Source organism: Geotrypetes seraphini, chromosome 4, assembly GCF_902459505.1.
Source record: "Geotrypetes seraphini chromosome 4, aGeoSer1.1, whole genome shotgun sequence".
Taxonomy (NCBI): domain Eukaryota; kingdom Metazoa; phylum Chordata; class Amphibia; order Gymnophiona; family Dermophiidae; genus Geotrypetes; species Geotrypetes seraphini.
This window is the reverse complement of record NC_047087.1, coordinates 165,110,198-165,134,057: the sequence shown is the minus strand read 5'-3', so window position 1 is coordinate 165,134,057 and position 23,860 is coordinate 165,110,198. Positions and strand designations below refer to the sequence as shown.

Here is a 23,860-nt window from a genome sequence, read left to right as displayed (position 1 = left end):
ATTAAAGATAAAATCTGGAAAGCCACAGCTGGCACATTTGTGATTTGGAAAAAAGTTCCTTCCTATTGTTTTAGCTGAAATTAGGATGTTGCAAAATTAAAATGTGTTTTTCTTTTCTTTTTCTTAGCAGCGGTTCGGATATATGCATGCCCATCCCAGTTTTGGCACTAGGATATTTCTGGTGTTTTCCAGGGATCCTCTTTGTCACTGCAGAGATAAAGACGATCCAAAGAGACATTAGCTTTTCTAAATATGAGATGATTATGATATGCATTATTTGTCCATATACTTTACTCATGTGTTCATCTCTGTTTTGTTTTTCTATAACAATGTGTTTATTTCCAGAGATAAGTTCAGCTCTGAACACTTGACCGATGGAAGAATAGTTTGAAGCCTAGAGCTATGTGTTTTGTGTCTTATCTGTGCCATGTGGTCTGTGTTTTGTCTACTTGTTTTGGTTTGAGGGGTACCCCAGGATATATAATATTGGCCATTTCTAGAGCTAGCTCTTTTCCCACTTTTTACTAGCCCAAATGCGCAATGTTCTTTTTTCCCAATAATTTGCATATGCTAAATGTAGCTTAGTTAGGGGTTATATTTTTAAGAAAAGGTTTTATTCTATATCTATACAGTGTTTATTCTATGGTGCTCACTTGATATGAACCATTCAGTACACATTTCTGACTGACATAATTTTTTTTAAATACATTCAGTACAGAATTATGGTCTCTTTGAATTGCCATAATAGTTATATGCGGCACACAAAAACATATCTTTTTGGAATGTCTGATTAAGAACCTTAAGTACTTGAATATTGTCTCTCTTTTGCCATAACTATAACAAGTAAATGTATTAATATTGTCACATGTTGCCACATTCAGTACAGGCAACCTGGTCTCTCTCTCTCTCTCTCTCTCTACATTCAGTACAGGCAACATGGTTTCTCCTCCATTTTCTATCTCTTATTTGGATCACACTGGAGTACAGCTGCTGAATGATATCGGGACTCTTTTCAAATCCCTCCCTGTATGCACAAACATCATTCCATCTCAAGGGTGAATACCACTAATTTGCAGTGACTGAAAGATCCTGTGCAAACATCAGATCCTGTGCAAACATCATTTCATCCCATCTCACCAGTTTAAAGAGACTGCCAGTTCCTGCTGGACTAATTCATCTTCCTGCACCCTGACTGCAAAGACTTTTCCACACATGCTGTACACAATGTTTCCTGTTCATCGGAGATAGCCACCTTCCTAAGAACGCTTTGCTGTACAATTCCTCCTATTTAACCTATTCTATGGACATTTCAGACTTTATTTCATATGCTGTACATCCACTACCTCTTGGAATGGGGAATGAGACATTCCAAAAGCTGCTGAACTTTACTGAACTCCATACTTACATTGAACAACTTAAGAAAACCTCCAAAGAAGTGAATCATACTATCACTTTTGAAAATGGACAGATTGCACAAACTATAGAAAATTTGCTACGAGACGCTCATGTCTCAGTTTGGGAACTTTTCTTTGGGTATTCGCCCACTGCAAACCATGTATTTAATGTTTTAATTCATCCTATCTTAACTATTCTACAAATTTTGCTATGTATTGTTATGATTCTCCTTTGCTGTAGAGTGAAACACGTGTACATTTCTTTTCTCACAAAGTTCCTTCTAGCTTTTAAGGCAGTTATACATGAATTTCCAGTATCTTCTCTGACAACTTGCTAATTTGGTTCTAATTTGGTTTTAATTTGGCATGGCCTATTGCATTACCATTACCAGGGTCAGAGATAATATTATCCCATATCCCATACTTACATACTCTCTTATGACATCCTTGTACCTTTATGCCTGGGCCTCCTGAGAAAGTTTCCTGCACCTCTTATGCACTGTTCATTCGCTCAACGACGGGTAAGTTATAGATACGACCTATGCAACCTAAGACAGAGGTTTGAACTCATAATGGGAACTGTTCATCTTCATAGCTTGGAGGACAGCTATGATATACTGTTAGAGATTGGCAAGGCATAAGCGAGGCAAGCTGGCTAAGGGTACCACAAGTTTGCTTTCATTTCAAAGAATATGGAAGATGTCAGCATAGCCGTTGCAGGCGTTCAGCATTTTCGGTTGGCATAGCTGGTGTCACCAAAGGCCTATGGGAAATTGTATCAATCTGATTCTGGCATGGGGATGCAGATAGACCCTGAGGGCAGGAAGACGGTTTCAAGTAGTCCTGATTAAATCATGATTAGCTAAAATGTGTTAATGTATTAATCAGAAACTATTGTCCGAGGCATACTGGAAATTTAACTACAGCCTAGTATTCTTTTTTGGAAATTATAGGTATGCTTCACTGTTGCCGCATTAGATTTTGCTTTAGGTGATATTTATTGGCTCTGTGGAGACCTCCGGCTCCATGTTAAACTACTCAGCCAGTAGATAGGCCAGTGCACTTTAGCTATACATAGATGAGATAGGGGTCCCAGATGAATTCAAGGCCCGAGACCAGGTTAAGGCTAGGTTTGAGTCCCTTATTACTATCAATAAGAATGTTGAACTTAAACGTAATTCTGGTTTATCTAATCCTTGGGATCTGTATTTTATTTGGATGCAGGGGTGGGTGAAAGACCTTCTTATTGTTATAATCTTTATTATTATCTGCACTCTTGTTGCTTATGTAATTTTTAGACTGTTCCTGCGCTGTTTAACTCATATTACAGCCCCTAAAACTCCTCCTCAAGAGACATATCTAGAATATCTCTCCCTCCACGCTCATGCTGTGCATTTATGACGTCAATTTCATGACGTAAGAGGGGATTGAAAGGAAAGGATAGGTTTTCTGTCTCTGTCTATGAAAGGACACATTTTAATGGATAAGTTTTCTGTCTCTGTCCATGCTGGAAGTAATCAAATGTAGAATGTTGGGTGTTTACTCTCTTAATGGTTTGGGAAGAGGTCATTTAATTTATGTTAACGAAGTTAACTCTCAGACAATGAAGGCCCGACCCCCCACTACTATGTACCGGTTGAGATAGATAAAGGAAGCTTTTTACACCTTTTAGCTTTAAACAATGAAGTACATATCCTGCTCCTTTTTGATTACTTCTTTGAAGCCTATGTATCCTGTCACTAGATATGGTCTGTACTTACGTCATCTGCTAATACCACTGAAGATATATAATGAATGCAGACTAATAAAAAACAGGCTATCCCTTTAGAACTCTGTCTGTGTATCTTTCTTTCTAAGGGGAATTGCCTCCAGATGTCTGAAATAGATGACAGAATGTTTTGCAGGACGATTTCGGGACCAAGAAACAGATCCTGTTCGTTTCAATTATGTCAAAAGGTCTAGAAATTTTTAAGTATGTAAGCAGATTAATTCAGGTCCCACTTAAGCTTAATCCTGAAAGGGCACTATTGGGAGTAAGAATAGAAGGTTTAACATTTTCTCAATCTAAACTTTTGGACTTGGCATTCATAGCCACTAGATTGACATTAGCCCAGCAATGGCGAATGTTAAATGTTCCTACTCTGAGAGATGTAAGGGAACGCTTAGGAATAGTGTGTGAAAAATATAGACTTTCGGCCATCTTAACTAACCAATGGGCAAAATTTAATGATATATGGGGGAACTATATTGAATTGGAAAAAGAAACTTTTGAAGGAATATTTGATTATTTTGGATTTGGAACCAGGTCTCTTGGGGAGGGGGAGGAGGAGGGGTGAGATAGGGAACGGGAATGTTTAAACTTTAGCATAGATAAGATGTTTTACTTTTATTAATATAACAAATGCTATGAGGTATATTCAACTTTAATTGTGTTTAATACTGAGTTTATTGTATTATTAAAAATATTAAATAAAGAATTTAAAAAAATAAAAAAAAAGAAACATAAGAATAGCCATACTGGGTCAGATCAATGGTCCATCTTCTACTACTACTATCTTGTTTCCACAGTGGCCAATCCAAGTCACAAGTATCTGTCAAAAAATAGTAGAAACATTCAATTTTTCCAATCCCAGGACAAGCAGTGGCTTCCCCCAACTCTGTCTCAATAGCAGGAAAATTGTCCAAACCTTTTTTAAACCCATCTACATTAACCGCCTTTACCACATCCTCTGGCCATACAGACATCCTTGCAAAGCAGAGAGGTAGCCTAGTGGTTAGTGCAGTGGATATTAAACCAAGGGACCCAGGTTCAAATGCTGCTATACCTCTTTTATTTTGTAATTGTGAACCCTTCAGGAACAGAAACATATACATATTGTACCTGAATGTACACTACTTCTACAGCCTTTACCCTTTAGGCTTGCAAGTGCTTTATATATTCAGATACTTTAAATATTTTTCTGTTTCTGGAGGGCTCACAATCAGTGACGTAGCCAGACAGCCAATTTTGAGTGGGCCTGAACACAAAGTGGGTGGGCACAAAGTTTTCTCTGCCCCGCCTTACCCCCACCTCAAAATATAAATGCTTTAGCTAATGAGGATCCCCAAGCTCTGTCTGCTGAAGATTTTCTCTGAAGGTAGCAAGAACTCCTTTTTACCAAGCTTAGCAGGCAACAGCAACGTCCCTAAGTCACTGATGCCGGCACCCCATGCATGCTTAGTTGTCATTGGCTCAAGGGGCGTCAATGACTGCAGAGCTTGGTAGAGGGACTTTCTGGCTGTCTTTGGAGGAGGTCCTCAGCTGGAGATGCTTAGGGATCCCTACCAACTATACAGTAAGGACCAGGACTGGTGTTATACCTGCTAGAGCCCAGGTCAGAAAATAATGGAGGGCTCCCTCCCTGATCCCCTCTGCTCCCTGCCTTCCCTCTGATTTCCCCACCTGTCATTACTATCAGACCAACAGACCCTCACCAAATACAGAAAAAAGGATCAAATTATAAATAAAAATATTTAGACAAAAACTGAAATGGGAACCCCTAGAAGTTAAATTTAGCATGTACTGTAATACTGGAGAAATACATTTCTTTTTCTACTGAATACAATACAAACACATTTGCTTTGCACATTTCCCAAAGCTAATACGAGTTATATTCCACATAAGAATAATCATACTGGGTCAAACCAATGCTCCATCTAGCCCAGTATCCTGTTTCCACAGTGGTCAATCCAGGTCACAAACACCTGGCAGAAACCCAAATAGTAGCAACATTTCATGCTACCGATCCCAGGGCAAGCAGTGGCTTCCCCCATGTCTGTCTCAATAACAGACTATGGACTTTTCCTCCAAGAACTTATCTAAACCTTTTTTAAACCCAATTACAATAACCACTGTTACCGTATCCTCTGGAACTTGTTCCATTTAAAACTTTCAAAATATGTTTTTTTCTAATTTTGTTGTCTGGAAATTGTATTTTTTTCATCTTGTTGGTTCCAGTTTCTCTTTTATGCTGTCCTGTCTGTCTTCTGCTAATTTTTTTCCAAGAACTGCTGTCCATTTGTCTTTTCTCCCCTCTTCTATCTATTCCCTCACTACACCTACCTCTGACATATTGATCATTCATTTTTAGCTCGTTTCTGCCTCTCTCACCCTTATCCTCCTTTATACTTTTCAGCTACCTATGATATTTCCATCTTCTTCTTTCACTCAGTAGCTCTCCCTTTTCACATCTCACTCTTTCCTAAACCCTTTCATCTTTAAACTATTCCCTATTACCACATTTCTACCCTCCATATTCACTATTCTCTCATTCATTTCCTTGCCACCTCCATATTCACTATTCTCTCATTCATTTCCTTGCCACCCCCTCTTCCTGCTCTTGGCCTCTCCAAAAGGGGCAGATGGCAACAAGCTGTTTGCAAGGAGGGCTAGGAGAGGAATGGCCAACATGGCCCAGGTGGGTTGTTAGCTGGGGTAAGCCTAGGGCCTGAGGGTAGCATAGTGATCTTTGTGTAAAGCATGTGCACTGTTGGTGGTAGGGTGGCAATGGTCATTGGGAACAGGCAAGTGTAGTTTAGGGTGGTTCACTGCAGTGGCGTACCTAGGGGGGGGGGCGGGGGGGGGGCGGGCCGCCCCGGGTACCAGCCCTGAGGGGGTGTTCCCGGCCTTGCCGCTCAATCCCCCCCACGCCCGAAGGACCGCTCGCCCCACTGACCTTCCAGCACACCTATGAAGCAGCCCGCAGCAGGATCGCGACGTCAGCAATCCCTCAGCTGCTTGGGCGCTGCTTCCTGCGCCGCGGTCCCGTCCCTCCTCTGACGTCAGAGGAGGGGGCGGGACCGCGGCGCAGGAAGCAGCTCCTAAGCAGCGCGAAGATAGCTGACGTCGCGATCCTGCTGCGGCTGCGGCTGCTTCATAGGTAGTGCGGGGAGGCCAGGGGGGCGAATGGTCCTTCGGGGTGGGTCGGGGCATCAGGCCTTCAGGGTGGGGCGGGCGGGTGGGCAGGCAGACTTTCAAGGGGGAGGGGGGTGACAGGCAGGCAGGCAGGCCTTCAAGGGGGGGTGCAGGTCTTCGGGGGGGGGGGTGCAGACCTTCAAGGGGGTACAGGCCTTCAAGGGGGGGACAGGCAGGCAGGCCTTCAAGGGGGGGACAGGCCTACAAGTGGGGGGACAGGCCTACAAGGGGGTGCAGGCCTACAAGGGGGGGGGACAGGCCTTCAAGGGGGGGTGCATGCCTTCAGGGGGGGTGCCGACCTTCAAGGGGGTGCAGGCCTTTAAGGGGGGGACAGGCAGGCAGGCCTTCAAGTGGGGGGACAGGCCTTCGGGGGGGTGCAGGCCTTCGGGGGGGGGTGCAGACCTTCAAGGGGGTGCAGGCCTTCAAGGGAGGGGACAGGCCTTCAAGGGGGGGGCAGGCAGGCAGGCCTTCAGGGGGGGGGCAGGCCTTCAAGGGGGGGGGACAGGCCTTCAAGGGGGGGACAGGCAGGCAGGCCTTCAAGGGGGGGTCAGGCCTTCAAGGGGGGGGGACAGGCCTTCGGGGGTGCAGGCCTTCGGGGTGGGTGCAGGCCTTCGGGGTGGGTGCAGGCATTCTGGGTGGGTGCAGGCCTTCGGGATGGGTGCAGGCCTTCAGGGGGGGACAGACCTTCGGGTGGGGGGTACAATCCTTCAGGGGGGGTGCATGCCTTCAGGGGGGGGTGCCGACCTTCAAGGGGGTGCAGGCCTTCAAGGGGGGGACAGGCAGGCAGGCCTTCAAGTGGGGGGACAGGCCTTCGGGGGGGTGCAGGCCTTCGGGGGGGTGCAGGCCTTCGGGGGGGGTGCAGACCTTCAAGGGGGTGCAGGCCTTCAAGGGAGGGGACAGGCCTTCAAGGGGGGGACAGGCAGGCAGGCCTTCAAGGGGGGGTCAGGCCTTCAAGGGGGGGGACAGGCCTTCAAGGGGGGGACAGGCAGGCAGGCCTTCAAGGGGGGGTCAGGCCTTCAAGGGGGGGGACAGGCCTTCGGGGGTGCAGGCCTTCGGGGTGGGTGCAGGCCTTCGGGGTGGGTGCAGGCATTCTGGGTGGGTGCAGGCCTTCGGGATGGGTGCAGGCCTTCAGGGGGGGACAGACCTTCGGGTGGGGGGTACAATCCTTCGGGGAGGGTGCAGGCCTTCAGGGGTGGGGTTTAGGCCTTCAGAGGGGGACAGACCTTCGGGTGGGAGGTAAAGTCCTTCGGGGGGGTGCAGGTCTTCAGGGGTGGGGTGTAGCCCTTCGGAGGGGGGACAGACCTTCGGGGGAGGGGGGTCCTGGTGTAAAAGTACACAGAGGGAGAGAGGGAAGGGGGGGTTCAAAGATACGTGCATATGCCAGACTTTGGGGGTTAGAAATAATGGGTCTAAAAACAGAGGAGTGGGAGAGAGATGGTGCATAATGGGATTTAGGGAGGGAAAGAACAGAAAGGGAGAGAACTTGGAAACAGGAGATGGTGTGGAGGGGGGATAGAGATACTGGATAGGAGGATAGTTGGGAACAGAAAGGGAGAGATGGTGGATCCTGGGGTGGTGGGGAGTTGAGAAAAGGTGAATCTGTGGATGGAGACAAAAAAAAGGAAAGATGCCAGATCTCCGGGAGAGGGAATGGAAACGGAAGGGGAGAACAGAGATGGCAGACGGATGGTTAGCACGGAGAAAGGAGACCCTGGCAAGCAAGACAACAAGAGCCTGGGACCAACAAGATTTGAATATTGATCAGAGAACAAAAGGTAGAAAAAAATAATTTTATTTTCTGTTTTGTGATTACAATATGTTAGATTTGAAAAGTGTACATGAGACAGCTTGAAATGGGAACTTTTCTATTTTTGTGAATGGCAAGGCTGAGTTCAGTTAAAATATATGCTTTATAAGAAAATATAATAATGTGTTTTATAAAGTTTATAAGCATTGCTGGCATACTCGGTGAGGTGTTCCTAGTGTTGGTGGTGGTGGTAGCATGTCAGTGTGTTGAGAGGAAGAGGTAGTCTGGGAAATTCTGCTGAGCAAACTCTGGGCCCATTTCCACCCCCAGTTAGTCCACTCCACTCAACTGGTTCACACACTGAGTGGGTCTTTGGATGTTATTTCTGGGTAGTTGTTTTAGAATCTCTTCCAGTGGTTTGTCAGTATCTCCTTCTGGTCCAAGGAAGGAAACTTTGTCAACCTTAGCATTGACCTTCAGAATATGTTTGTAACAGCGCTGCTTGTGTGGCATTAGGCTATGTAGTGATCGAAAGAAAAAAACAGACCTTTGCACATTTTTGCACTATATGGTGGGTGTATGAGGAGATTCATTTCCTGCACAGTTAAGTCCATGTGAAGTTACCTTGTGCTGTATTTGACATCTAGCAAGGTCTCTGTTTGGAAGGAAAGATCTAAGCTTAAAAATGAAGTGGCCAGAAGTTATGTTAAAAGTAGATAGCGTAGCTGGTTTTAAGAAAGGTTTGGACAAATTCCTGGAGGAAAAGTCCATTGTCTGTTATTAAGACATGGGGGAAGCGTCTGCTTGCCCTGGATTGGTGCACTCAGCAGCAACAAATACTAGTTTTGGCTGGCTCTTTCCCCGCATTTCTCTTCTCTTCCCCACGATTTAATATCCAGTTCAGGCAGTAAGTAAATGCATCGGCAGGGGGGGTCTGGTAAGTCTTGGGGGCTGGGGATGGAAGGTGAGAATCAGTTCTGTAGGCTATCAGAAATTTGCTTAATTATCTACTCACACAGAAAAGCAGTAAAGTCAATAGGTTCTCTGAGTGGGAACAACCTGTTTGATCTTGCACTCTTGTGATTGACCAATTGTTTATCACTGTTTAATTTATCACATTGATTAATTTGAGCACACCTGAGGTGTCCTATGATGGTGTGCACTGCAGGCAGAGGAGCCTTATTGTGTAAAGCACTGGAGAATTCTCTCCTCTCGCTTACCTCTCACGCTGAGGACACCCTGCTTCAGTATAATCATTTATATGATTTATCTTATAAACATTATTACGTGGTCTTTTCCTCAAGTGCTGAGACATCAGGTTGTTCCCACTTGGAGAACCTATTGACTTTTACTGCTTTTCTGTGTGGCTTTAACATTTTTGCTATTCAGTATACCTAAACTATTATTCAGTAGAAAAAATTTGGTTTGTTCAATCAAATCCTGTGTGGACATTGGACTTCTATGAGTGAATGTTCTGCTTGATTGAACAAACTAAATTTTTTCTACTGAATAATAGTCTAGGTACAATGAAAGTAAATAGCAAAAATGTTTGAGTAGATAATTAAGGAAATCTTTTTCATATTGCTTGCTTATGGACTGGGAAAAAAGACTGTTCAAGCAAATGTCTCCAGAACTGCTTTAATGGAAAAATGTGATTTTTTTTTTTTAAGTACTTTGTGAAATTTATTGTTGTTGTGAAATTTATTGTTATACTTTGTTTAAACTTAAAAAGCGGTGTCATTAACAGTGAATCTAATCGAAAACAGGGTGAATCGAATCGAATGAAATATTTTTCTCTGAATCGGGCAGCACTATTGGCTACCATGAGAATGGGCTACTGGGCATGATGGACCATTGGTGTGACCCAGTTAGGCTATTCTTATGTTATGTTCTCATCTGTAGGGGCCTTTGTTTTCACTTCTTATTTTAATGTATTTTTTTCCTGGGAACTTATCAGTGTTTTTTTTATAATGGGAACAAAAATGGAAGAGAATTAATGTGTGTGGAATGGGGGGGTAACTAATTTCTTCAGCTAAATAATTCAATCCACTTCAAACAGACATAGGAGAACTCACGCACCATTCACACACCCTCCAACCAAAAACGTCAAAAGAAAAAAACTGTTCGACAACCTCCTAGCCATTCGAGCTGCAACACTTGACCCCCAACTCTACAACCTATTGACCTCGACCACAAACTACAAAACCTTAAAAAAAGAAATAAAAACCCTTCTATTCAAAAAACACATAAAACCAAACTAACATAATCAGAACTGTCCCAAGCATCACCTGCAACTACTCCATATGTACTTCTGATGTCATGACAATTCAGACATAATTTATGTTATGTTATGTTTGGAATAATGGTTACATAAATGAGGTTCAATAAAAGAAAATTTTCACTGCCTGTTTCTATTCTGACCATTTATTCCATTTCATGGTTATTGCAAAAAAAAAAAAAAAAAAATTTTACATGGGGGGGGGGGGGGGGTGTCAAAAAATGATGGGCCCCGGGTGCCACATACCCTAGGTACGCCACTGGTTCACTGTACTTTAGTGAGCTACCCTCAACGTTGCTATTACTATGTAGGCATGGGGCAAGAGGGAAGAGGAGTTACTTCTGTGGGGCCCTTGTGTTAGCTAGACATAGGTGAGGTAGGGGAGGAACATGAGAGCTCATGCTTTATTCTGTGGATTGTGCTTTGTATAATAGTGTTCTTTTCCTTTGTTAGGACAAAAGTAGTATTGGAGCCATACCCTGCCTGTGTCAGGTGCTTGTACATAAGCGTTGTTGTGATCCTGAGGGAGCACATACACAATCACCTGTGTAGGCTGCTCCTTGTGACCCTGGGCAAGTCACTTAATCCCCCCATATATTAGATAGATTGTGAGCCTGCCGGGACAGATAGGAAAAAATGCTTGAGTACCTGAATAAATTCATGTAAACCATTCTGATCTCCCTGGGAGAATGGTATAGAAAATTGAATGAATAAATATGTGCCTCCCTCCTAATGGGCATACTGCTCTCTTATCTCTCTCTGTCTTCTAACTCTCTTGTCCCTCCTCTCTTCTCTCTCTCCTACCCAGAGCCAGCAAACAGGGCAAAATACATTACATCACAGATCTTTGTTTTGTGTTCAGTGGTTTAGCAGACAGCTGATGGCACCAAATTTTCTCTCTGTTCTCCCCCATGCCCCATGTCCAAATGCAAAATATAAATAACTAAGCAAATGGGGAATCCCAAAGCCCTGTCAGCTGAAGACCACTTTCTTCATTTTTATAGCCAGAACTCTCTAAGCTCTGCAGCTAGTAGCAGCTTGGGGACACTGCTGCTAGCTGCAGAGCTTGGAGATTTCTGGCTGCCAAACCAGAGGAGGTAGTCTTCAAATGGCAGGGCTTTGGGAACCCCACCAGCAGGCAGCAATTGGCTGGCCCAGAACGTCCTCTCCGACATCAGAATTGACGTCGGGAAGAAGGCTTCTGGGCGCGATTAGTGGCAGGGAGGTAAGCAGTGGAGCAGCGGCGGTGGACCGGGGGGAAGTTTAAATCGGGCCTGAAGGGAGGCTTTTTTTCCGCAGTAGAGGGGGAAGGAGGTAGGCAGGCAAGATGGCTGGCTGGCTTTTGCGCGGCAAAGAGGTAGGTAGGCAGGCAGGCTGGCTCTGGGGGAGGTAGGCAGGCAGACTGGCTGACTTTGGGGGAGGCAGGCTGCCTGGCTTTTGGGGAGGCAGGCAGGCAGGCTTTGGGTGAGGTAGGTAGGCAGGCTGGCTGGCTCTGGGGGAGGTAGGCAGGCAGACTGGATGACTTTGGAGGAGGCGGGCAGACTGGCACTGGGGGAGGTAGGTAGGCAGGCTTTGGGGCAGGCAGGCAGGCTGGCTTTGGGGGAGGTAGGCAGGCTGGCACTGGGGGAGGTAGGCAGGCAGGCTGGCTTTGGGGGAGGTAGGCCGGCAGGCTTTTTGGGAGGGGGTGGGACATAGGCTGTAAAGAAGTGAGGGTGCCATAGGAAGGAGGGATGAAAGAAGGAAAGAAAGAGGCAGAGAAGGGGGGTTGTAAGTAGAAGAAAGACTAGAGAGATAAAGGCCTGGACCAAAGGGGAAAGACAGGAGGCAGAAGCAGGACTTTGGGAGGTGCAGACAGAGGGGGGAGCAGAGAGAATCAAGATCATAACAGAGGAGGGACAGAGAGGGAGACCTGGAACAAAGGTACAAAGGAGAACTGACACTGGATCTGGGGGCACTAAGGACATAGGAAGGAGGCACTGGGGACACTAAGGACATAGGAAGGAGGCACGGGGCACTAAGGATATAGGAAGGAGGCACTAGGAGCACTAAGGACATAGAAAGGGGCACTAAGGACATAGGAAGGAGGCACTGGGGACACTAAGGACATAGGAAGGAGGCACTGGGGGCACTAAGGACATAGGAAGGAGGCACTGGGGATACTAAGGCCATAGGAAGGAGGCACTTGGGGTACTAAGGACATAGAAAGGGGCACTAAGGACATAGGAAGGAGGCACTGGGGATACTAAGGACATATGAAGGAAGGAGGGAGGGAATTGAAAGGGACAATTGTTGGGCCTGAGTGCAGAAAGAAATGAAAGAAAGGATGCACAGTCAGAAGGAAACGCAATCAGAGACTCATGAAATCACCAGACAGCAAAGGTAGGAAAAATGATTTTATTTTCAATTTAGTGATCAAAATGTGTCAGTTTTGAGAATTTATATCTGCTGTCTATATTTTGTACTATATTTGTCTATTTTTCTATAGTTACTGAGGTGACATCTTTGAAAAACCCCCAAATATAAATAATTAACATTTTCTCTGCGTATAGGGTGCTTTGTGTTTTTTAAAATTTTATGGTTACCATTATGAAATAATAAGATATTGTGTGTACATGAAAAATGAATGAAAGAAATTGGGGGCGGGGCTAGGGTGGGATTGGGGCAGGGCTAGGGCGGGATTAGGGGCTGGACTGAATATTAATATATGTCCCGTTTTGATGAAAAAATAAATGGTCATGTTAGCTAGAGGGAACCTAGGAGCTGGAGAAACTGGTTGGAAGGGCTTGGCACTGACAGAGTTTGTAGGACATAAGACTCTACTGCATTTAAAAACTTGTCTTTGTTCTAGTACCTGCTAAGACCTGGGACCAAATGCTAACGGTTTCCTGCACCTAAAATAAAGACTGTTTGGGGCATGTCAAGCCCTACAGAGAATGGGACTTGTGTTTGGGGAAAGCCTACTTGTTTTCTTTGAAGAACACAACCTTATAGGAACCTGGGAAGAAACAGGCTCTGCACTACTGTTTAATTAAAGAGTTTTTTCTTGAATGCTCAGAGTGTGGTCTGTTTGTCTATGCAACCCTTCTCCGGGGCACGCTGCCCACCTCTATCACACCATCTTAGTAATTCTAGTGAATTAATTAAGGAACAATTAGATGGAAAGAAACCCAACTCTAGCAAACAGTTGAAATATAAATGGTTTCAACTTTGATAAATAATGTGTTCAAGCTCATTAACTATAAGAGAGAAAAAAGAATCTAGGAAACCTGCTTGGAACTGTAATAAACAAGAATAAATCCAAGTCTGACAGGTTCCAGATTTCAGTGATATATTCTTCAAAAACCTCTCTTGTGTGCGTTTACGTGCACTGAAAAACTATATAAATGCCAAACTCAAATTTAAATGTAACAGTGCCTCCCCACTTGTCTGACCAACCCTTGTTGATCCAAAAGCTATTTTTTATCAGAAATATGGACTCATATTTATCTTGCATGAAAATATCATATAAATTTCAAAATATGAGTATCATATTGCAAAAAGACTCTAAAAATAAAGACTTAAAGGATATTGAAATATGAAAACTTATCTCAGTTCAGCCACTTCCCTACGGGACACATTTCACTGATTCCAGCAAGTGCTTTCTAACATCAATGTCTCCTGGTATCAACCATCTCAATCTCTCCGGAAGGGGTGTGGATCATGCAGAGGTATGGGATGTTCTACTTCTTTTGGTCAAACCTACAACCCACTCATGTGGTGAGAATACATTGCTTCTGTTTAAAAACTGCTGTATCAATCTATCCTTCCAATAAGGAGGAAGAGGTGAGTCCCCAAAATTGAACAAGGATGCATCAGTTTTTGATGATGCCTTTTGTTGAGAACAGCCTGCAGTGATGGATTCCACACTACATACATGGGCTGTTTGTGATCCTTTTTGTAAAGTAACCTCTTTCTTTGATTCATTTCGTACCCACACCTGCACTTCATTTATTTTGAGATCAGAGAGGATCAATATGCCTAACGTGACCATTTATTTTTTTTTCATGAAAACGGGACATCTATTAATTTTCAGTCCCGCCCTCAATCCCACCCTAGCCCCGCCCCCAATCCCATCCCCAATTTCTTCCATTCATTTTTCATGTACACATATCTTATTAATTTATAATGGTAACCATAAATTGAAAAAAACTACAAAGCACACTGTACGCAGAGAAAATGTTAATTATTTATATTTGGGGGGGTTTCAAAGATGACTTTAAAATATGCAATGTCGCCTCAGTAACTATAGAAAATAGACAAATATAGTGCAAAATATAGACAGCAGATATAAATTCTCAGAACTGACACATTTTGATCACTAAATTGAAAATAAAATAATTTTTCCTACCTTTGTTGTCTGGTGATTTCATGAGTCTCTGGTTGCACTTCCTTCTAACTGTGCTTTCTTTCTTTCTTAATCCAGCCCCATCCCCTTTGGGTCCAGGTCTCTCTCTCTTTTTCCTCTGTTACCCTTTCCAGATCCAGTGTTCTTCTTTGTACCTCTATTCTAGGTCTCCCTCTCTTTCCCTCCTCTGTTATGATCTTGCATCTCTCTGCTCTTCCTCAGGGTTTCTCCCCCTCTGTCTGCACCTCGCATAGTCCTGCATCAGCCTCCTGTCTTTCCCCTTTGGTCCAGGCCTTTCTCTCTCTAGTCTTTCTCTGCTTACAACCCCCCCCCTCTTTCTCTGCCTCTTTCTTTCCTTCATTCCTCCCTCCTTCCTATGTCCCCCTCATTGCCTTTCAAGCCTTTCTCCTACCCCCCTACTCCGAAGCCAGCCACACTCCCTCCCTGCCACCCCAAAGCCAGCCAGCCTGCCTGTCTGTCTGCCTCCCTCCCTCCAAAGCCTAGCACTGATTCTTCTGCTCCCCCCACTCGGTCTGCCAACGCCGCCCACTGCTGCTTCCTGTCCGCTGCAACAACCGCAGGAAAGGCATATCCAGGCGCTGGCCCAGAAGCCTTCTTCCTGACGTCAATTCTGACGTCGGAGAGGAAGTTCCAGGCCAGCCAGGCAGTGATTGGCTTGCCCGGAACTTCCTCTCTGACGTCAGAATTGACGTCGGGGAGAAGGCTTCCAGGCCAGCGCCTGGCCATGCCTTTCCAGCTGCTGTTGCGGCGGCGGGCAGGGAAGCAGGGAGAGAGCCCATTCTTCTCCCTCCTCGAGCTCGCTGCCAGAGTACAGCAGATCCGTGGCATCGGAAGACAAAAGAGGAAGGAGGAAGGGACACGGTGCCCCTGCTGAGAGAGAAGGAATTTTAAGTGGAAAAGTTTTCTGGTGCAGTAGGGTGGTCAATTTCTTTTATTTTCATTTGTAAAAAGTCCCAATCCAATCCTTAGGTCCATCCAATCCAACCCCAATCCAATCCAATCCAATCCAATACCGGATCATCTCCAATACCAGGTGCCTGACTCGGTTTACTTGATGAATTTTATATGATGTAAAGGCCTTCCTCCAAAAAAACCCACCTGCAGTACACGACCATTAATACAGCTTTTCTAATCCAGGAAATGTGTGTCTACGAAGGGGAATGGTTGAGAACACCTCAAGTTCATTCAGAGTCACATGTGAAGAGTCGGTTAGGGACGGTTTAAAGAAAAGGAGAAGTAAGAGGTGGAGGTGGAGAGACAATAGGGGTGGGGGGAGCAACTAGGCCAGGAATGGCTGCAGCATCCCCTTACACAAAAGCTACCTGCTACAACCGTAACCCTAGTGATGGTAGTGATGGTGGGACGCGCGCCAAGGATGGAGTCAGCACCTCGTAGCCCCAGGCGCTGGGCACGCAGCCAGCCTGCGCCAACACGAACAGGTGAGAGACAGGAAGGGGGGCTGTGAGAAAGTTCATCTGTCCGACGTCATCCCGACCCCAATGCAGCACGCCTCAAGACGAGGGACTCGGGCGAGTGACTTCACATCCTGCCCCTTGCTGTGTGTGAGTGCGTGAAGTACAGCTGTTGCGTGCGCACTGTCCCTCGGTGGCTGGCGGCAGGATCCAGCGCTGTTCGCAGCAATCGCCTGCCCTGTTGTCCCTACGCACAGCTTCGGGATGCCGCCTCTGAAAATGGGACATTTCGGCATCCCGAAGCTGTGCATGGGGACAACGGGACAGGGGATAAGAAAAAGGGACGGTTCAAAACGGGATGTAAGGTCACATTATACTGAGGTGACATTGCATATTTTAAAGTCATCTGCCTTGACCTCTTTGAAAAATAAAACTGTAGGGTCATGAAATAGTTAACTGTTGTTTAAAATATTGCTCTGGCCTACATAGCTAAAAACAGTGTATAATCTATTGACTGCATCTGCCTGAAATGTATGTCCTTGCCCTACCACATTGTAAGCTGAATAGATAAGAGCTTGAGCCATGATGTGCCCTGCCCTTCTGTACATGTAGCATTTAGACCTGTAAGATTTAGATAAGCAGAGAAATGAGCTAGTTTCCTATAGGACTATAAGTTGTATCCCTGAGCCTATCATAAGTGCTGGCTTAGGACCAATAATAATTGTAGAAAGTTATAGAAGTAACAAATGAAAATTGTAGTTTTTGCATATATTAGTTTGCGAAAAGGGCATAAAAGTCCGTGTATTTCCTGTTTCTGACACTCTAGTAGGCAGGCTATTAACTGCACTAGAGTCCCGGCATGCTGTGAATAAAAAACTCTTGTACTTTCTTCACGCCTCTGACTTTGTGTATCCAAGTGACCTTTCAAAACAAATACTGTATAAATGATAATTAACATTTTCTCTGCATACAGTTTGCTTTGTAGGGGTTTTTTAAAATGTTATGGTTACCATTATGAATTAATAAGATATTGTGTGTACATGAAAAATTAATGGAAGAAATTGGGGGCAGGGCTAGGGCGGGATTGGTGGCGGAACAGAAAATTATTAGATGTCCCCTTTTGAGGGAAAAAAAATAAATGGTCACGAGTATAGAGAGTATGCAAGTGGTACTTGGGGCGTTGGTTTTATACTAAGTTTAGATTGTTGATTTTGATACAGAACCTTTTTTTAACTTGAACGGTGTTTCTTTTAAGTATTTTTTTTTGCTGTTGTTCCTGAAAATCTGAAGAGCTCAGCCTCTATCTCGACGCACTACAACTCCCAGACGCCCGATAATATAGGAAGAGGAAGTATTACCCATGAGCCATAACCTGGAAGCTGGCGTTACTATGGGAGAGACGCGTGGCGTGTAACTGCCGGGGAGAGGGGCCGCAAGAGCTAGATTAGTTCGGCGCATTTTTCATTTCTTGCTACTGCTTATGTTTCACCGCTGACCGTTTCTGCAGGCTTTTCAGTGCCTAGGTTGAAGCTGGAAAATTGATTGCGTTTGATGGACTTTCAAGTGCTGTAGCGTTCAATGTAAAATTCAGCCTGGGATGAAAAAGGATCGGACACTGAGAATGATTTTGCCGTCCGTTTGCCTCCATCGATGGTGCTACTATTGTGGTTAGCGCCGCATTATTAGGGAAAGGTGAGAGAGCGTGCACTGACGACCCAGACAAACGTGATTTGTGTTTTTTTTTTTTTTTTAACTTACAAGTTTTACGTTACTAAGTTTTATCTTTATTAAATTTATCAAACTTACATCCCAAAAACTTACTTGACTGAAGAGCGCATAAGTTAACACATCATTAGCAAGGTAAAAATAAATTATAACACCTTTTAGCCCCCCTCCCACAGAATCAACAAAAGGAAAGGTAACTAAACATAACTGTAAGAGAGACTCCAAGCAACAAAACTGGGGGACTCGGGTATCACAAGCCCAGGCTATTCCTTAGCAATCAAAATTTTTGAGCTGTTTAGGGGCCAATTTTCAGACCATGAGAGGTAGCCTGACTTTCTCCTGTGATTAAAATTCAATGCCAGGACTATATTCATAACCCTATTCCCCACTGCTCACCACCTTAGCCAACATTAACCATCCTCCCCTAATTGTATCCCCCACCCTGGCATCCTGTTTGTCTGTTTATATTGTAAGCTCTCTCATGCAAAGACTGTATCTTTTGAGATTCTGTACAGTGCTGCCTATGGTAGCGTTCTAGAAATAATAGTAGTAGTACCCAGGGCCTGGCATTGAATTTCCAGTTTATTTTCAGCCTCATTTCGTGGACCGGCAAACTACTAAGACTGAATTTTTTTAAAAAAAACCATCGCCGCCCCGTCCCCGCGAGCTCGGTCCCACAAACCATTTGATCCCATCCGCACAAGCCTCAAATAGTTATAATTTTATATTGAACATATTTTATTAAAGTATAAAAAGAAACAATATTCTATACAATTGTCATTTTATAAATACAAATAATACAGGGCAAAGATCAACAAAACCGCTGTCTCCCCTCCCCTTCACATATATCCCCTCTACTATCAAGAAAACTGAATAAGCCAAATTATTACAGAATGCTACACAAATATCATGTAACAGAATACCACAGTCACACATGACAGGAATGGTGTTAGGGGAGTGGAACTAGGGCAACTGCCCCCTGGTCAGAGAGAGCCCTAAGCCAGCTGGAAGCTAAAGAAGCACTGCCTGGGCTTTGCACTCCCCAGTTATGTCTAGCAAGATACATATTTAAAATCTGATATATTTGAATCACAAGATAGAAATAAAATTATTTTTTTCTACCTTTTGTCGTATCTGGTTTCTGCTTTCATTGCCTTTTCACTCTCTTCCAGCCAGTGTCTGCCCTAAGAACATAAGAACATAAGAATTGCCACTGCTGCGTCAGACCAGAGGTCCATCATGACCAGCAGTCTGCTCATGCGGCAGCCCTCTGGTCTAAGACCAGCACCCTAACGGAAACTAGCCCTACCAGCGCACGTTCTTGTTCAGCAGGAACTTGTCTAACTTTGTCTTGAATCCTTGGAGGGTGTTTTCCCCTATAACAGCCTCTGGAAGAGCGTTCCAGCTTTCTACCACAGAACTTCCTTACGTTTGTACGGAATCTATCCCCTTTCAATTTCAGAGAGTGCCCTCTCGTTCTCCCTGCCTTGCAGAGGGTGAACAACCTGTCCTTAGCTACTAAGTCTATTCCCTTCAGTACCTTGAATGTTTCTATCATGTCCCCTCTCAATCTCCTCTGCTCAAGGGAGAAGAGGCCCAGTTTCTCTAATCTTTCGCTGTACGGCAACTCCTCCAGCCCCTTAACCATTTTAGTCGCTCTTCTCTGAACCCTTTCGAGTAGTACTGTGTCCTTCTTCATGTACGGTGAACAGTGCTGGACGCAGTACTCCAGGTGAGGGCGTACCATGGCCCGGTACAGCGGCATGATAACCTTCTTTGTCTCTTCAGTCCAGCATCTGCCCCTTCCATCTCTCCTCCTGCCCCCCCCCCCAATTTGGTCTGGCATCCATCAACTTCCTTCTGTTCCCCTCATGGTCTGGCATCTCTATCCTTCCCTCCTCCCTGTGGTTTTTAGCATCTCTCTCTTCTCATTTCCTCCACTCAGATCTGATATCATTCTCTGCTCTCTCTTCCCTTTTCTTCTCTGGTCTTCCTTCTCTATTTTCTGCCTCCATCTAAATTAAATTCTTTCTTACTATTTAGTCCCGTTTCCCTCTTTTCACTGTGTCTACCCACAGCTTGTCACCCCTTTCCCTCACCTCTCAATTATCTTACTATTTTCTTCCCCCTTTATTTATCTCCTCCTTCCATCCAGTATGTGTTCTTTCCCCACTTCCATTCAGCATCTGCTTTCCCCTCTCAACTGACATCCATCTGCCTTCTGCTCTCTCTCCCTTCTTCTCACTTCCATCATCTGTCCCCTTCTCTCTCTCATCTCCTCCATTCCATCATCTGCCCCTTCTCTCTCTCCCCCCCAACTTCCATCATCTGCCCCCCTTCCCCTCACCTTTGTGGGTCACTTTCTTTCCCCTGAGGGTGGCTCATGTCAGAGGGGAAGCTTTGGCTGAGCAGAACCGCTTGCAAGGAACAGTGGAACTTACTTGATTGATGTCGATGCTGGGGCCCGTTGCTGTTTGAAGGAAAAATAAAAAAGGTGGAAAAAAGGGACCTGCAAAGGCGAGAGGAAGGGAAACCTCCAGGACAGCTGCTCTTTGCCATCCTTCAGCGGCCCAAGAGTCCAGACCAACAGCGGCAGCTCTGTGTACTTTTAACTTTGGCACAGAGCTGCCCCTAATCAATAGTTTAGCGCGGTTTCATGAGGCAGCCTCGGGGCCTTTGATAGCCGACCCGCTTCGATGATGCGATGTGGGCTGGCCTAGCAAAGGCCCCGAGGCTGCCTTATGAAACCGCGCTAAACTATTATTAGGGGCAGCTCTGTGCCGAAGTTAAAAGCACACAGAGCTGTCGCTGCTGGTCTAGAGGTGTGGAGACAAGACAGGAGGCAAACGCGGTGGAAGGCAGGAGTCCCGACACAGCGACTGCAACAGGAAGTTGCAAGTCAGCTGACGCCGGCCTTTCGTTGTGGCGGGGACCAAATCCTTCGCGGACCAGCAAGATTTTTTTTGCGGACCAACACCGGTCCGCGGACCGGCGGTTGAAGAACTGTGATCTATAACATTGTATCTTTTAGGAATGCCCACAACCTCCCATTCCCTCCTTTAGCTATGCACTCTTTTGAGGTCCATGCAGTAGAACTTGTGCACCATTTCACAGAAAACACATATAAAGCTGTGCAGGTAAATTCTAATTAGTGCCAATAATTGCCTATTAGCAATTATTGGTGCAGATTGGCTTAACTAATTAAGTTGTGTGCGCAAATTGGCACTATGCACAGATTTTCACATGCATCTTTAGTCGTGTTATATAGAATCCAGGAGTGAGTGCCAATTCTATAACACCTAAATGTTGCAATAGTGTTCATAAGCTCTAGTATTCTATAACTTATGGACACAACTGCAAGACATGTCCCAGACATACCCATGTATCTGCCCCCTTTGTAGTTATGCACCATTGGACTTGGGTACTATTCTAGAAAATTAGTACTTAAGTGCAGTTATGCTTGTAACAGCAAATTAATGACAAGGCCAATTAAGGCCCATTATTGGTCACTATTCTGTAACTTGTGCTCTCAGTTTTGCGTGCTGATTGCTAATTTGAACATTCAAGTTTATAGAAACCAGGGGTAAATACAAGGGATCTTCAAAAAGTTTCCACACTTTTTTTTTTTTTTTAAATACTATTTATTAAATATCTCAAAAGCAAATTACATCGCTTTTCCACATAATCACTCTGTTTTGTGATACATTTTTCCCAGTATCCTACTAACTTCTTAATGCCATCAGAAAAGAATTTTTTGGTTCAGCACAAAAATATATATGTGCAAAAACTTTTTGAAGGACCCCTTGAATATGAAATTGCCAAATAGCAAAGTGAACTAGAAATAAACACCTTGGATGGCTTGACGTCACTGTGCTAAAGTTGCTGGGAAAGCTAATAGCAAGTCCCCACCTCCCTCCAAATATTGCCTTTGTGAAAATTTCAAGTAGAGATGTACATTCAATTGAAACAGCATGGGAAATGTCAATTATATTTTCCTGTTTTTTTCATGTCATTTTAAACCAAAAATAGGAAAAAAAAATCCATTTTTTTTTCTGTGTGCACTTTTGAATAAATTGCATTTTACCAAAATTGTATATCCTGTTTGAGTACATTTTTGCCACATAGACCCAGAAAGGAAAATCATTTATAAATAATGAAACTAAAGATATAAGAAACTAAAAAGACAATTTTTTGGGCCTGCACACCCATAATTTCAAGTATCATGCTAAGTTCTAAAGGACACACCTCTTTAAGGTCATTTGTTGGAAGAAGTTCATAAAAGGACTCAAAAAATGGCATTTGCTCTGCAATATAAGCAAGGTGAATAAAATTAGAAACATTCTAATAATAAGCAGGCTTCAATAATGTACAATAATCTAGCATTTTGAAAATCAAGGTGATGAGGTGGAAAACATGAGGAAGGCCTGAAATTCGGCAGCTAAGATTTAATGCTAAGAAATGCAAGGTCATGCATAAGTAATGTGACCATTTATTTTTTTCATCAAAACGGGACATCTATTAATATTCAGTCCTGCCCCCAATACTGCCCTTGCCCCACCCCCAATTTCTTCCATTCATTTTTCATGTACACACAATATCTTATTTCATAATGGTAACCATAAAATTTTTTTAAAAAACCACAAAGCACCCTATACGCAGAGAAAATGTTAATTATTTATATTTGGGTTTTCAACGATGTCACCTCAGTAACTATAGAAAAATAGACAAATATAGTGCAAAATATAGACAGCAGATATAAATTCTCAAAACTGACATATTTTTATCACTAAATTGAAAATAAAATCATTTTTCCTACCTTTGCTGTCTGGTGATTTCATGAGTCTCTGGTTGCGTTTCCCTCTGACTGTGCATCCTATCTTTCATTTCTTTCTGCACTCAGGCCCAACAATTGTCCCTTTCTATGCCCTCCCTCCTTCCTTCCTATGTCCTTAGTGCCCCCAGTACCTTCCTATGTCCTTAGTGTCCCCAGCGCCTCCTTCCTATGTCCTTAGTGTCCCCAGTGCCTCCTTCCTGTCCTTAGTGCCCCCAGATCCAGTGTCAGTTCTCCTTTGTACCTTTGTTCCAGGTCTCCCTTTCTCTCTCTCCCTCCTCTGTTATGATCTTGCCTCTCTCTGCTCTTCCTCAGGGGCTCTCCCCCTCTGTCTGCACCTCCCAATGTCTTGCTTCTGCCTCCTGTCTTTCCCCTTTGGTCCAGGCCTTTATCTCTCTAGTCTTTCTTCTACTTACAACCCCCCTTCTCTGCCGTTTTCTCTCCTTCCTTCATCCCTCCTTCCTATGTCCCCTAACTGCTTCCAGCCTTTGTCCCACCCCCTCCCAAAAAGCCAGCCGGCCTACCTCCCCAAAGCCAGCCTTCCCCAAAGCCAGTCTGCCTGTGTACCTCCCCCAGAGCCAGCCTGCCTGCCTACCTCCCCCAGAGCCAGCCTTCCTGCCTCCCCCAGAGCCAGCCTGCCTGTCTCCCCCAAAGTCAGCCAGTCTGCCTGCCTACCTCCCCCCGAGCCAGCCAGCCTAGCTGCCTCCCCCAGAGCCTGCCTGCCTGTCTCCCCCAGAGCCAGCCAGCCTACCTACCTCCCCCAGAGCCTGCCTGACTGCCTACCTCCCCCAAAGCCTGCCTGCCTACCTCCCTCCCCCAGAGCCAGCCTGCCTGCCTACCTCCCCCAAAACCTGCCTACCTACCTCCCTCCCCCAGAGCCAGCCAGCCTGCCTGCCTGCCCTACCTCCTCCCCCCCCCCCTACCGCGGAAAACAAAAGCCTCCCTCCAGGCCCGATTTAGGTCCACCGCCGCTGCTCCTCTGCTGCAAACTACTCGAACCCGGAAGCCTTCTTTCCGACATCAATTCTGATGTCGGAGAGGACGTTCCGGGCGAGCCAGGCAGCGATTGGCTGGCCCGGAACATCCTCTCTGACGTCAAAATTGACGGCAGGGG

The 23,860-nt window shown here is 44.9% G+C and overlaps 1 protein-coding gene across 2 annotated transcripts in view; it reads left to right on the top strand.

Moving 5' to 3' along the window:
- The first annotated feature begins 17,451 nt into the window (after window positions 1–17,451).
- The window catches only part of ENKD1 (enkurin domain containing 1), a 248,980-nt gene continuing 242,571 nt past the window's right edge, over window positions 17,452–23,860 (top strand). Inside the window, exon 1 of one of the 2 annotated variants that reach the window (XM_033943272.1) lies at window positions 17,452–17,882. The gene's annotated coding sequence lies outside the window, so the exon portion shown is untranslated. The remainder of the gene's footprint in view (window positions 17,883–23,860) is intronic. The other variant, XM_033943270.1, reaches the window with a different exon arrangement.